Source organism: Salvia splendens, unplaced genomic scaffold (assembly GCF_004379255.2).
Source record: "Salvia splendens isolate huo1 unplaced genomic scaffold, SspV2 ctg37, whole genome shotgun sequence".
Lineage (NCBI taxonomy): Eukaryota > Viridiplantae > Streptophyta > Magnoliopsida > Lamiales > Lamiaceae > Salvia > Salvia splendens.
Genome location: NW_024599015.1, coordinates 2373 through 19028, shown reverse-complemented (window position 1 = coordinate 19028; position 16656 = coordinate 2373). Strand labels below are relative to the sequence as shown.

Here is a 16656-nt window from a genome sequence, read left to right as displayed (position 1 = left end):
TTTCTTAATCAAAATAATAAAATTAAAGTATAGTAATATTAAATCTATATAATAAAATTAAATAATTAAAAAAATTTAATTAATTTTTAAATTAATAAAATTAAAGTATAGTATTTTTTAATTAATTAAAATTAAAGCATAATATTTTTAATCAACAAAAATAACTAAAAATTAAAGTTTAATAATTTTTAGTTAATAAAAAATAAAAATTTTCTTAAAACGTATAACCCAAACCCGACCCAAACATGACCCGACCCAACCCGTTATCTTCGTGTTCTTATTGGGTCGACCCTATAAGGACCCAAATTCTGAACGTGCGTGTTCGTGTCGTGTTAATTTCGTGTCGGTCCGTGTCTGTGATCGTGTCGTATAAAAATTGTCAGCCCTACTTAGGATTTAGGGTAAATACATTAGATCTACATGTCGATTGGATAAATACATTGAGAAATTATGACATAGACAAGTTAAGATGCAAGTATGTTAGATGGGTTGATAGGCTACTCACCAAACTCCCCAAGCCACCACTAATCATGTCGAATTGCGAGTCTTGTTCGATTTATCTTCATATTTCAGTACGGATCGATGATTGGCTTAGCTATGCTGTTAGTAGAAAGGTCAATTTTACCAAGAAATTGTTAGGCAACTTCAGCGATAATCTTAAGCTCCTCAAGAAGCTGAGTTTTAGTTTATGAATGTGAGTTGTGAGCTATGGCCCATCGTCTCCTCGAGCAACTTTCCCTGTGTGGAAGCTCACTTTCATCTCTGGACGTTATCAGACCTCCTGTGTTCGGTGTTCAAATGCCTAGAATCAGACGGTGCAGTGATCTCAACTCAGTTGTGGTTCGATTGTGGTCCAGGAATCGAAGGTTGTCTGCATCAAGTACAATGGTGCGGGTAAACCACATTGTCGTTTCGAGCTCGTCGATGTTCCCCTCCTTACCGAGCTCTGGATTCAGGCGAAGGCGTATAAACATTGTATTTCTGCCTTCACAGACAATTTAAGCATGTTTGATTCTGTGCTTCAACAACTACACACTCGCTTTGTCCAACTATACCCGCAAGGTATACTTTGATTGATTTCATTAATTGGATTAATATATATTTAATTTTTTAAGATATACATGTATTTTATATGACACTTTGTCAGATCTCTTCCAAAATTAGCTATTTTGATCTATTCATTTCCAATATCTTGACTTAATGATAGATTAGAAATGTACTCCGTATTACTTTAGAATTCATACCGTTTCTTCTTTCTATCCTTTACTTTCGATCCTTTACGCGATCCTTTACTTTCGCAGCAAGGATTTTTTTTAAATTCCAATTTGGTATTGTACTAGTAGTATTTGAGAAACCAATTTTTTTAATTGATGCTATGGAATGTTGGAATATAAGATATATGTAGACGAAATATTTAGTTTGAGGAAATATTTGAGAGGACAATGGATAAAATATATGAAAAATGATTTAGGAGATGTGGGTGATAAAGGGAAAACTAAAGAAAACTTTATTCTCAAACTTTCTCAATTTATGCAAAATGGTACACTCTCCCATATTTATAGTCATCCTAACTTTCTACTTCATTCATTTTATATTCTAAATATCTAAATTTTTTGATAAAATTCTAGTTATTTTTTTAAACAATATCTAAAATCTAGAGAATAGTATATATAAAATATCTAGATATTCTAATACCTAATAACTAGAGACATTTGCCAGATGAAAATCACGAAGATGAGTATATATTTTCAATGAGAATTAAAATTTCATTATTTGATTGAATTTATTTTTCTGCAAAATTTGATTAGGTTGAGAATGAGTATTATATCATACTTTATCACTCATGCATTAAAATTTGTGTTAAAAAGAAAATTAAAAATAATAAATGAACATAGTAATAATAAATAAAAAAAATATACTAGTAAAGAATAAAAAGAATAAAATTTAAAGAATACCACTACACAAGTGTATAAGGATTAAGGACATAATAGTCCTATAACGTTTGATCTTTTGAGGTAAATTGATTTTGTAGAATTAGCATTAATTATAGTATTTATTTCCTTCATAATTTAAAGTCTCACTTTGATTCGATGCGAATTTTAAGAAATACTCTTTTCAACCATAAAAATAGTGATTTTTTCTTTTTTCGCCTGTCTCATAAAAATAGCTCAATTCCATTTATTAAAAGTTTTCCTCAACTCATTACCCATATACATCAATTTATTTATCATCTACACCACTAGGACCCACCATTAAACACATAATAATATGGATCATATATATCTACTAACATTATTTGACTACTCTTCTCATCATCTCTCTTATTTATCAATTATGCATTATTACTTTTATCATCCCAGATGTCTCTATTTTTATGAGACGGAGGAGTAGTATAAAAAGAGTGGATGAAAAAAGTTGGCGGAATATAAATCCTATTTTTATATCAATTATCTTTATAAAAGAATGTGAATGTAATGAGTTATTGAAAAGAGAGGTCAACTTAATAAAAATGAAAAAAAAGTAAATATGGATGAACCGAAACGCCAAATGTGGACATTATTTTGTGAACAGAGGAAGTGTTAAACTTTACTTATTTTTATTTGCGTGGTTGTCACATTATAGTAATTTAAGATCACTCTATTAGATAAGATGAATATGGTGAGCCTTAGGATACTCCCTAGGTGCTTATATATATATATAGAGGGTCCTCTTATATTACTTATAATATCATAATCCAAAATTAAGACCAAATCTACACTCTTCAATTTTAAAATGAATGGATGAGATTAAACCTCGTGAATTTCAATAAATAGATGAATTCTCACATATCACACAAATGAATAGGGCTGGGCAGGCTTTCCTTCGTACTGTATATGTGAAAAAAAAATTGTTGCCTATATAGTGGCATCATGATTATAAATAGAGGGAACATTTTTTTTTGGTCCACGAACTTTACCAAAGTATCATTTTAGGTCCGTGAACTTTGAAAATATCATTTGAGGTTCACCAACTATGAGTTAGTATCATTTGAGGTACTTTTTACTATTTCCAAGTTTTTTTGGACGAAAATACCCTCAATACCTTAACATGTATATATTTTAAATAAATTTATCATATACTCATATTTTTTATAAATATTTGTACAATATGTTTTTGACAAATTTTCTAAATATAATTTGACCTTAAATATTATCACTTAATTTTGTGACATGCAAGTAAAATTGTTTCTTCAATTTTTTATATTATTTTTAAAAAAAAATTGAATAAAGAACTTTTCTTTAATAATAAAAATTTGAATAAAGATATTTTCTTGCATGTTACAAAATTAAATGATAATATTGAAGATCAAATTATATTTAGAAAATTTGTCAAAAATATATGGTAAACTCAGTCTGGCCCACCATTCCTCATCCCATGTCGGCCACCATGGTGGCGGAACGCCCTTCTCCAACGGATACTTCCGCTGAGGCGGATCACAGTGTTGCATCAACGACGACAGAAGTAACCCCAACGTAGCATCTTGCAAGTCTTGAAGGAGACTCTGCGAATCCCCCTTGTAACTATCCTCTCTAGAGAGGCAATAGGCCTCATACATAGCAATAGCCGCAGGGCCATTTCTGTCGAACTTCACTTTCTCCTTCCACCATTCTCGTATGTTATCCGATGCACCACTAACGGGCTTACCCTTCTCAGGGATGATGCCGTACACAAAGCCACGAGCCTTGCAGACATCCATGAGCTTGAGCTTGTATTTCAAGATGCCATCCTGGTCTGTAGTCGAGGATACAGCCTTATGCTTCTCTGCAAGCTTCTGTCTTTCCTTGATCCTCTTCAGCCTCACCCGATCCTTCCACATTCTCTTCTCCAATTCCTCTGCATCAATCTCTTCATCACTCACATCTTTCTCCTCTATTAATCCCTGACCTCTTATTTCATCAATTTCAACATCCCAACTGTTGCAGAAATCATCACAATCAACTAATTTAAACACATGATTGCTCAATATAAGAAAGCATCACAATCAACAATCACAAGATTCTATGCTTATTTCCTAATCAAGTCAAAATAAAATAACTCCACTCAGCCCTTCTTGGTATGGTGTAATGGAATGGCATTCTTACCTCCATTCCATTCTTTTGTTTGGTAAATTTTTTTCTTAGAAATCACCATTATATTCCACATGGGAATAGTCATTCCATCCATTTAGCTAAGCAATGGTCATTTCATTCTCATTCTCCTTTTTTCTTAATTGAAATTTTAACAAAATTCTACTATATATTATAGTATTATATTTAAATTCAATATCACTCCATTTAATAATTTTTAAAATTTTAATTATTAAAATAAATCACACTACACACACATTGCATACACACCCTATGCACACACTACACACACTACATACACCACACATTACACACACACTACACATACTATGCACACACTACAGACACCACACACACTACACATACCCACACTACGCAATTCCATTCCATTTGTATTCTTTACATTCACCAAGCACAAGAATGGAATTGAATCCCCATTCCATTCCCATTCTCATTCCATTCCATCCTTATTCCATTCCATCATACCAAGAAGTCCCTTAGGGAAAAGCCAATTCCTTCTCACAAGCATTAAACATTCTAGACACCTAAAACGGTAGAAATTTCAATTTCAATTTCAATAAAAATAAGTAAATTCAGAAAACCAGACCTCATATCAATTCCAATATCCTCTGTCACAGCCATGTCGAATCGAAAACAATCTTGAGAATTTGGCGGATCTTGCGATGAGGGAAAGGGCTGAACGGGGACCGAGAATGTACCCATACACACGATTATTAATGCTCCATCTTCGCACTTAGAGCATCCACAATGGCGCCTAGCGCACCGCCTAGCCGAGCATCGGCGCTAGGCGGTCGCTAGGCGAACCATTGCAGGAGCCGAAAACCGCCGAGCGGTTTTTCGGAAATGAATTTCGCCTAGTGCTAGGCGGTCAAAATCCGCTGGGCTATGCGCTGGGCGATCCGCTCGGCGCCATTGCAGTGCCCGGATCGCCCAGCGCATAGCCCAGCGTTTTTTTTTTTTATTTTCGAAACACTATATATACGTGATTTGCACTTCATTTTCATTCGCACAACTTGTATTAACGAGTACTCTCTCTATCTTAATTTATGTACAAGATCAACACCGAGAAATGAGTAACGCGGGTGGTAGTAGTGGAGGTAGTGGGGGGACGCTGAGGAGTACGAACGTCGAATGGCCGAAGCGTTTGAGGCATATACCAACCGCGGGATAGACCAATGGATGCAAAGAGCCTTGCAGCCGGCGGTACCTCGACCTCGGCCAGTTGTCCATCGCCGACAAGCGATTGATCGTGATCACGTAGCTGCACATCAGCGCCTATACGAAGACTACTTCGCAGAGGAGCCGCGGTTCAACGCTAACCTTTTCAGGCGACGTTTTAGGATGCAAAGAGCCCTGTTTATGCGTATTGTTAACGCCTTGGAGCAGCGATATATGTATTTCCGCTTCAGGCACGATGCGTCTGGCAGACCCGGCCACACACCTATTCAAAAGTGCACTGCGGCAATCCGGCAGTTGGCCTACGGAGGCGCGGCAGACATGTGGGACGAGTACCTCCACATCGGTGAGACGACTTCCCTGGAATGTATGAAGTATTTCTGTGAGGGCGTGATTGAAATATTTAGTGATCAGTACCTTCGAAGCCCTACCCCCCCAAGACTGTCAGGATCTGATGCAGATGCGCGGGGAGAAGCATGGGTTCCCGGGAATGTTAGGCAGCAATCAGCATAGATTGTATGCATTGGGAGTGGAAGAACTGTCCCACTTCCTGGAATGGGTTCTACACGACCGGCTATAAGGGAAAGAATCCCACGATGATCCTCGAGGCCGTAACTGATTACCGGCTGTGGATTTGACATGCGTATTTTGGGATAGCCGGGTCGAACAACGACCTCAACGAGCAGTGCCAGGGCGTCGGGCAGGCCATCAGTTTTGTCGCCAACGGCAACCGGCATGATATGGGCTACTACTTGGCCGATGGGATATACCCTAGGTGGCCCGTGTTTGTGAAGACGATCCGATGCGCATCAGATGAGAGGAAGGCCTACTTTGCGGCACGGCAGGAGTCGGCGCGCAAGGACGTGGAGCGCGCATTTGGTGTGCTCCAGTCTCGATGGGCGGCGGTTAGGGGTCCAACGCGTTTGTGGCATGTCGACTGCATTGCTGATATAATGTACGCTTGTATTATCATGCACAACATGATTGTCGAAGATGAAGGTGTACAACTGACGGATTGGGCCAATGACGATAATGAAGCATGTCCAAGCCACGGCGTGGCCGTCCCCAACGCACGGAGTGGGGTACCTCACGATGAAGCCGGCCTCCTCCAAGCACATGCCGACATGCGCCAAACGGAAGCTCATATTCGACTCCAAAATGATTTAATTGAAGAGTTATGGGCACGGAGGACTACTCGGAGTTAGTTTTTTTATTTATGTAATTTTTTAAAATGTAATTTATTTAAAATTTAAATAAAATTGTTGCATTTTCCCGTATCTGTGGCGTAAATTTAATTCCGTATTTTGTGTGATTGTTCATTATTTGTTTTATATAATTGTGAGTGATGTGGTTGGGCTATGGCTGGGCTATTTGCTTGTTTTGATGATGTGGCAGGAAGATTTTTAGTGCTGATGATGTGGTAGGAGGAGTTTGTGGCTAGGGTTGGCCGGGCGAAAACTGTGGATGCTCTTATTGACTTAACCCAGCTTCCACTCCTTTCTCGTACCAGAATTACACTAGCATCTTCAGTTATAAAATGATAAATTGTAGGGTTGAGCACAGTAGAGAAGATGGATGTTTGTCAGCAACGTCAAACACTGAATTCGAGGGACAGATGAAAATCACGAAGACACCTAAGAATTACTAGGAGTTTTCTTATTTGACCATATTCTATTTTCGGCTAAATTTTGATTCGATTGAGAATGATGTTTTCCTATTTGAAATTTTCGATATGATTTTTCTTAATTTGAAAAAATTGGAAAAATCGAATTATAATATTTTTAAGGACTAAAGTCCCTTTTTGGTCCTTAACATATAGCATTTTTTTATTTTTGTTCAAAACATTATCTTTTGAATTATTCGGTCCCTCACAAATAAAAACGTGTCACATTTGGTCCATTTTGGACGGAACCGTCAAATTTTTAACGGTTTAATTACCGGGTTACAAATCCGTTACTAATCCGTCGCTAAACTCCACCACTAAACTCCGGACCCTTTCTCCCAATTGCAATATTCCCACTAAATTTCAAAGCACAAAATTTAGGGAAATTCGCCAAAATAGAAAGCTAAAAAATTCTTCAAATTCGTTGAATGTATAGATTCCGAGAGATGGCGGAAATAGAAAGCGCTCCGTCGTCGGAGCAGCAGCCGCCGATTTCCGACATGTTCTAGAAATTCGCTCTCGCGTTCAAGACCAAAACCTACGAGCTCTTCGCCGAGGAAGACTACTACGCCACCGTGGACTCCGATTGCGACATCACCCTCCTCCTCGACTCCGCCGAGGAGTTCATCCCCCACCAGAAAGTCGTCGTCATCAAACCGGACTCGGATAATTCGGATGCGGAATTGATTCGGCCTTTAATTCCCTCTCTCTTCGCCACCCTCTCATCGCTTGATGCTTCGTATTTGCAATTTCAAGCGGCGCACGTGCCGGATATCGACCAGGCCGCCCTCGAAGAAGCTGATAAGTCCATCGTTTCGATTCTGCAGAAATTGACCGAGCTGAAGAATTTATACAATGAATCGAAGAGAAAGGGGCCGGAGTTTAGTGGTGGAGATTAGTGACGGATCAGTTTCTCCCAATAGTGACGGATTAGTGACGGATTTGTGAAGCTAATCAAAACCGTAAAAAAATTGACGGTTTCGTCCAAAATGGACCAAATGTGACCCGTTTTTATTTGTGAGAGACCGAATAATTCAAAAGATAATGTTTTGGACCAAAATCAAAAAATCGCTATATGTTAAGGACCAAAAGGGAATTTAGTCTATTTTTAAGTATATAATACTTAATTTGTCCCGCTTTAGCAGTTCCGGTTACTTTTGTGCACTTGTTTTATAGAAATGATACTATAAATAGTTAAAGTGGAGAAATGATAAATTAAGATTGTGAATAAGTGGAGAAATGGTAAAGTAAGATTTTATTTTACAATTTCTCCACTTTAACTATTTATTATTATTTTTATAAAATGAGTGCACAAAAGTAAGTGAGACTGCTAAAGCGGGACGGATGGAGTATTATATTTAAACTTTAAATTTCTAACCATAATTCATAGAGGTGTAACCAATTGTTAACTTACCCCTTAATTGCTAACTACAATTAATTTAATACTATATAATTTTAAATATCTAATGGTCTATAATGTCATGTGTAAATTCGTTTTTTTATTTTTCAATATTAAAAAGATAATAACAACTCTAAATTTGGGATTTCAGATCAATGTCAATACAGTGAATTAAACATATCAACACTATGTCTTCAGTATGTCAACACAGTTTCATATTGACATTTTACGTGTATTATGTTGACATACTCCCTCCGTCCGCAAAAATATTGTCCAAGTTTGACTCGGCACGAGTTTTAAGAAATGTGTGAAAAAGTGAGTTGAAAAAGTTAGTGGAATGAGTGTCCCACATTTATATATTAATTTTATAATAGAATGTGAGTGTAAATAGTTAGTGGAAAGTGGAGAGCATTTACCAAAAATAGAAAAAAAAAATAAAGTGGACAACTTTTCACAGACGGACTAAAATGGTAAAACTGGACAACATTTCATGGACGAATAGAGTATTATATTAGTCATATCTACATAAAACTTGATTTGAATAAATGTGCTAGTCTCTATAATTGCAGCTAAAACTTGAGATCAGATGGCTACTTTAGGGGCTCGCCATGGCTCACTCGGTTCGAGTCAGGGATTGGGGTCAATGGCTCGTTTTTTAAAATGGAAAAGTGGCTCGAACATAGAGTTTTTTTTTCACTCGAGTCTACATTATTAATTGTGTACTTTTATACATGTGAGTATGTGACTCATATACTGTATGTTATTATCCATATTGGTGACAACATTTAATTTAAAATACGTTTCACATGTTTTTCTATTATTGTTTTGATAAAAAGTGAGCTTTCATATATGCTTTGCTGGTGTTCTCTATAATTCATTCCTCAATCATCGAATTTTGATTTTGAGCAAATGACTATGTAAACATGAAATTGGTCAACTCAAGTCAAGACCAAATTTTCAATAACAAAAAATATATTAGTACTACAATATTTAAATCAATCATACGATCCTGGACATATTTTTGAAGGAAAATTTTGTTGTCATATTTTTCCATTACATTACATACATATAACTAAATGATTGAATATCTAGTGATCTGAAATTTCTGGAGTTGAACAAAATCATAGAAAAAAAGAGCATCTTTAAAGATAAAGAAGACCTCTTACTATAATTAGATCCATTTCATACAAAAGATCATACATATTGCAACACACATTGTTGCTATGAACTAAGGCTAATTTCAACATTCTAGCTATGAACTAAACTAGGAACTATTATGAAAAGAGTATAGAAAAATTATTGCAAAACCTCATTTATTGTGGGAGGGGTTGGAAGCGGTCGGAGGCCGTTTCCTGAGGCCATTTTGCATTGCTTTCTCTGGCTGCACCGTGCATCCGCCCGATCTGGCTTTGCTAACAGAGAGTGAATTTGCATAAAGTAGTAGCTTTCTCGACTGCAGATTTGCATTAGCTACATATAGAGCAGATGTAGAGTATAAATGCAAAAGGATCAAGAATAGAAAGAAATATGTTCTTGTGTGATTGTTTCTCATCTCTTTGATCTAATAATATTGGAATGGACAGTTTATAATTATAGGTCAGCAAAATGCCCATTTCCTGTGCTTCAGACAGAAACATGTGTTGCTAAGTATAAAGGCTACTAGATTGACTCAAATAATACTATATGAATTTTGAATGTTACAATGTCTAATGTTTATTTACAGGTCATATGGATGATTGTGACATGACCTGTCCCATTTTACCCTATCCCACTTGCATATATTGATTAGTAAGATTCTAAGACAAAATTCTTGATATAGGTCACATAATGGGTAGGAATTTTTTTTTTTTAATTAACTCCTATATAAAGGAGGAAATTACAATTAATGTCAAGAGGGCATCTCATATAATAACTCATTGCCGCTAGGATAAAGGATCTGGACATAATGGGTAGGAAGTATCACATGACATGTGATGCTAATTTGGGTATAATTAATCTCTAAAAAGATTAAAGAACATGAGTCATGTGGCTGCTAACATCCCATCACGTTACCTTTTTTTCATAACTTCCTATTTTCTTTCTATTTCCCTCCTTTTTCAACTATTGTCAGTAAAATACACCTTATTTGGGTCCAACAATAGTTTTAGAAAGAATATGAATTTCTCTTCATAAAAGGTTATTAGTTATCTTTGATCTTATGTGTTACTATCACATATCAATTTCTCATGAGAATCCACACATTTGAAGTGGTGAATGAAACCCGTATTTACTCCACTCATATGTTAACGATCATTTTATTAAAATTCATGTTGTCAATAATGTGGTATTTTTTTGTGGACTGAGGAAGCGTGTTACATTCATATGTAAATTTGTTTGACGAATATAGTTTTGCTAGAGATGCATCGAAACAATCATAGAAAACAATCAACACGGGTTAGGGACTTTCGGGCGCTCAAGACATTAACTATTGTAAGCTCTCAAAACATCGTACATAATATCTAAAATAAGCTTATAAGCTTAGTGAAACACCCTCTTAAATATCTAGCTGCAAACAGTATGAAATTTCTTACAAGTAACTCGCATTACAAAAATACAATAGCGTTTGTATGATATGACACCCCATCTGCACTTGTAAATGCTCAGTACACAACAAAAATAGCATACATGCTTTGTATGTACAACATTGTATCTCTATTTCTGATCTCCTTCTGTGTAGTTGTATTGATCAAGAAGAGCAAGAAAGCATGCACACGCCAGGACGATAAGCCCAGGCAGGAGGTAATCGAGCATATTTTTCCATCCCCGGTTGCTCATCATATGGCCTTGACATGACCTTCAGTACCCGTCGTACCTCTTCAAAATCACCTTGTTCTGCTGCATCGATGGCACTTTGGCATAAATAGTTTCTGAGGATGTATCTGGGATTTACTGAGTCCATGGATTTTTTCCTCTCTTCATCAGAAATTCCACTAGCAGAAAGCTAAGCAGACACCAAAAAAAGAGAAGAATTAATACATCATTAAATGGAGAACTGATTCCTTTTTAGATAGTTACAATTCACATTGCTACAAACAGGGCATGTACATTGCATCTTGATCAACGACAGTTTATCAAGATATTGCATATATAATGAGCTCAGACTCTGGCTGCATGCTCAACAAATACTCCCATAAAAAAACTAGGAAAATCAAACTTGTTCAGCCTCATCATTCTTTTGAGGCCCTCTACCTTCATTTTGATGCTAAAGATTTTGCAACATAGCTAAGTTTGGAGAACAACTCTATCCCCCCACCCCACCCCAAAAAAAAATGTTGCATGGTCACCCAACCATTCTTTACCTTGAGCTTAGCTCTGACACGGTGACACCTATGGTTTGTTGTTAGGCTTCATGCAAGCCACATATAAACTAAGTTCACAGATATCACGTGCCTATGGAAAAGAGTACTACTTTTCAGTAGGGATAAGCTATGGCAGCAGGAACACGAAAATTATTCATTAAATTAAGTCCACGAAAATAATCCAAAAACTGATGCAAACACATTTCATGCACATCACACTTCTCTTATTATCCTCTTCTGAATATATTGTCTTGTGCATATCTATATCCAGCATGACAAAAGAGAGGAAAGAAGAAAACCCTAAATACTTATGGCATACCTCTTGTATATAGGACTTCACCCAGCTAGTCCATGCATCTTTGCGCTCTTTGCCAATGTCCAACAGAACAGCTTTAAGAGTAACCAATAGTTCATCGTCTTGAATAGTAAGATCAGCTTTGACATTTGAAAGCAACCGAAAGAAGTTTGTGTAGTCAACTTTATCAACAGCCATGTTTTTAAGAAGATCACTGATCAACTGCTTATTGTACTTGGATAGACCAAGTTTTTTGGTCATTATGGCTTGATAATCATCCATAAACTTCGTTCCATACCTAAATTTTTTTTTAAAAAAAAGGTCATGAAAATCATGCTGAAAAAGTACAAAGGGGAAGGAGGAGCATTAATATTACCTTTCCATAGCATAGTTTGATTCCTTCTCATTTATAACTGGGCGGCAGACAGAGTTGTGGCAAATTGCGCAATATTCCATAGACCAATATCAGGTTGATTTGCGAAGCAGTACCTTCTTCCGGGAAGATCAGTAGTGTTTGGGGTGTAACTAGGGTCAAATGCGTCCAAGAAACCAAAAGGACCATAATCAATGGTGAGTCCCAATGCACTCATGTTGTCCGTGTTTAGCACTCCATGGGTAAAGCCAACGCCCTGCCATTTTGCAATTAAAGAAGCAGTGCGCTCTGCAACTTCCACGGCCCAAGCTGATATTCATCCATTGCAATACAACAAAATAAGACATGGAACGGTGAAAGGAGATAGATGATAAGCTTTCAGCCAATAATGAAATCAAATAGCAGAAACTACCCATAGGATCTATTTAGATGTAAGCATATAAGTTAACACACTGGACAGAAAAAATGGATAGGAAAATCGATTCATTCAGCTCCACACATCATCTATCTTCATCTTCTTTCCATAAAAAAGAGATCATTGTTCATTTGAAACCAAAGTAACTACGTAAACAAAGCGATGTCCTCCATACTTAAAAGAGTCTTTAGAACATAAATTAATAAATGAGAGATAATTCTTGGTGATGAAAATGACCGACTTGACCACAGTACATATCATTGCCCATCAACAACAACTACACACACCATTCACTAGTTTGATGATCCACAAACACCATAAAACCCTGATTTAGGAGAAATAGGAAAAAGCAATGTACTAATGATGCGTATGTAGTTCATATTAATCCCAGTAGCATGGTCACATTCTTAGGTTTATAGGCAGCGAGCATTTATGTGTGGTGAGGAATATATACTGATATAACCACAATGATTAGGTGTGGACAGTAAAAAAGATTAACGCTACACTACCCCATTAGAGTATCAGCTCAGAAAGATATCCACAAAGTTGTTCTTCAGGTCTAATGAGATCCATGAACTATGACTATAAGTTTATATACACCTGTTATATAAAAGTGTATAGGTGAAGATCTTACAGGGATGACTAGAACAATATTGGATGAATACCAAGCGCACAGAGTATGACTAGCAAATCCTCAAATTTAAAACATAGTAACATACCAGCATATTTGTTAGAAGTTAAATCAACCACTGAATCATCTCCTTCACCAGTACTGAAAGATAAACTCTCACTTTTACTGAGATTCTCTAAATGGGGAAGTGATGCCTAATGGTATAGTCAGCCAAAGTGCGAACAAGGCCAAGATCCTCCTTTCCTCTTGAAGCATGGATTTGGTATGAACCAAAACGAAGAAAGGATGGAGCAACTCGGCAAACAACTGCACCAGGTTCATCTTTTGGGTTGCCACTGCAATAAAATGAACCAATGGTTGTCAACTATGAAATTTGTAGCTAACCAGCTAAATAAGTAATTGAAAGTGAAAGAACAAAGATAAAACTGAAATCTTTTGAATGATGACATGGATCATGCATGGATAATTAGGAAAATCCATTATATTTATAGGCCTAGATATAATGATACTCTTATTTGACTGAAAGAAGATACATCACCAATTGAGTATGTTTAGCAAATACTATTAAAGAGACGTACTCATAAAACATGTCGCGGGTAACATATTTTCCAGTAGTCACTAGGCATAGTGCGCGCGTTGTTGGGATTCCTAGAAAGTGCATTGCCTCACTGCAGAGAAACTCTCGTATACTACTGCGTAGAACTGCAAGGCCATCAGCAAATCGACTGTATGGTGTCTTCCCAGCACCCTTAAGCTGCAATTCCCACCTGTGACCACTGGAATTAACAAGTTCTCCCAGCGTAATTGCCCTACCATCGCCCAACTGGCCTGCCCACATGCCAAACTGATGTCCTCCATAGCACTGAGCATAAGACATCCTATATAAAAGTTACGGATAAAGAGAAATTAGAGGCAGAGTGAGAAACAAAAAAAGAGGGTTATAATGAAAAGAAAAGGAGAATCACGGAAACTCACCCTCCAGATAAAGGCGACGCCCCAGAAAATATTTGAGGAAAATCAGGCCTTTCAAATCTGAGATTAAACAAATTAGCCACAAAATACCAACTATCTGCTGTGAATATGCATAAATTTTTACCGGATGCGTAGAAATAACCAATGAAGCCAGGAATCACTGCATAAAATTAAACTTACTCTCTTGCATCCAAATCAAGTAACTCTGCAACTGAATCAGACCATGCGACAAGCTGAGGATTATCCACCTCAGCAGATGGTGATACTCTTGTGTAACAGGAATGCAAAACCTGGAAATATCAGATAAAGGGCATGTTGCAGCGTAAGATATACATCCAGTAATTGCTAGCAAACTGAATGGATATGCAAAGCACTTTAATCCCAATGACATTAGCTGACAAAGGACTTCTTAATGATCTAAAAGCATGGGACAATGTCTCATGGAACAAATACTAGGTAATATCTCACTGCAAGACATGGTAAATGGTTCTCACATATCATCTCCAAATCATGCTGATATTCAAGTCCTACCAATGTCGTGTCTAAACTTCAGTCACCGAATTAAACTTATCAACCAAACTCTGATAGAATAAGTTAAACCTTCAAATTATAAAAACTATTTTTAGAAAAAAACATATCCTTTACCATAAAACAGCCCGGCCTCTAATCCCCGATCAATTGAAAAGTTTAGAAATCAAAAACAAAATATATTTTTCAGATTGAGAGTTTAGCTAAACTATTTATCCAGATACACTTAGCTCAGCTTGCCTATTAATAAATCCAATTCAATAAACTAGACTTCCCCTGTAACCAACTACGAAGATAAGAAATGTAAGAGCTCCTGATTCAAGCAAACCACACCACGAAATTAAAATTTACCGCAAAGATAACAAATTCAGAGCAGTATGATGCCAATAAATCGAAAGAAATCAAACCTCTCGCGGAATTGAATCGGTCCTGGGATCTCCGGGCAGTTCACGAACAAATGAGTGGTCCCACTTGAGCTCCTCCAGCTTCAAATTAACCCTATTTGGAGTGATATTATCGGAATTCGCAGCATTTCTAACGCCATCGACAACATGATTATCTTTTTCCAATCTTTGATTTTTCAAATCTTCCGAAATAGAATCGACGGAGGCAGGGGTAGAAGTTCTGTCCATTGAGGCGGCGGAGGAGAAGCGGAGCTTCCGATAATTGATAGGGTGGAAGCGGAATCTCGATGTGAGAGAGGGGCGGAGGGAGAAGGCAGTGGTGGCGGTGAGAGAAGAGGTGTGAGAGAGTGATGCCGAAATGTGGGAAAGCATTTTTTTTTCCTCTGAATTTAATCTAATTTACTTTGACTTACTAATTTCGATTTCTCTTTTCTATAGTACTTCTGTCGTGTATATACATCCACATAAAATAATCCAAATATATATAAATATTAGTTATGTATTATTGCGTATCTCACTTTGGAATGTTAATCAAAATGACCTCATATTGCAAGTAGCATAACATGGTGTTATGTTGAATAAAATAATTTTATTTGATGTATTTTCTTTGAGCCGTTTAGTTTGTTCAATAAGGTGATGATATTTCTTGATTTCTTCTATTTGGCTTGTACTTCACCATTTTTGTGTGGCCGGTTGAACCGTCAACGTCCCACACATTAAATGTTGTAATTCGCAGTTTCCATGTCGGCAAAAACTAATGTGATACATATCTGCTCCGTGAACAGATGTCAAGTTAGACAAACAAATTTATTCTTACAACCTCCTCTATTGACATTGTTAAAGGGTATTCTCCCTTTTCAATTATTGACTCTGTTATTCTAGAGACAACCGGCGACAAATAGTAAGGCCTCATATGCAGAATGTATAGGGTTGTTTGAGAAAGCAAAGTAAGAAGTTAAACGTTTGTCACGTATAAGGCACTTTGAGAAAAGCAAACATGTTCTAATGAGCGGCTTGGTTCCCTTCTATTTTATTAGTATTTTTTTAATATAAAATATAATTTTAAAAAATAAGATTATTTAATTTAGCATAATATGAAAGTCAGTTTTGTTATCTAAAATGTAATGTTGTTTTGGTTGTCTATTTCAGTGTGGAAATCTTAGAGTGTCCACAATGGTGGCCCTTGAAGGCCACTAAAGTTGGCCCGGCCACCATTTGTGGCTCTCTTGTGGATCTCCGCAATGGTAAATTAACAAAACTAAACAAAAACAAAGAGGGGCACGAAATGTGGCTCTCTAAAAAAATAATAATTTGATTGCCTTTTTAAATGATATT

General features: G+C 36.6%; 1 pseudogene; it reads right to left on the bottom strand.

Annotated features, from left to right (window-relative positions):
* Window positions 1-10832: 10832 nt before the first annotated feature.
* Window positions 10833-15715, bottom strand: LOC121789945 (annotated as a pseudogene).
* Window positions 15716-16656: the final 941 nt, after the last annotated feature.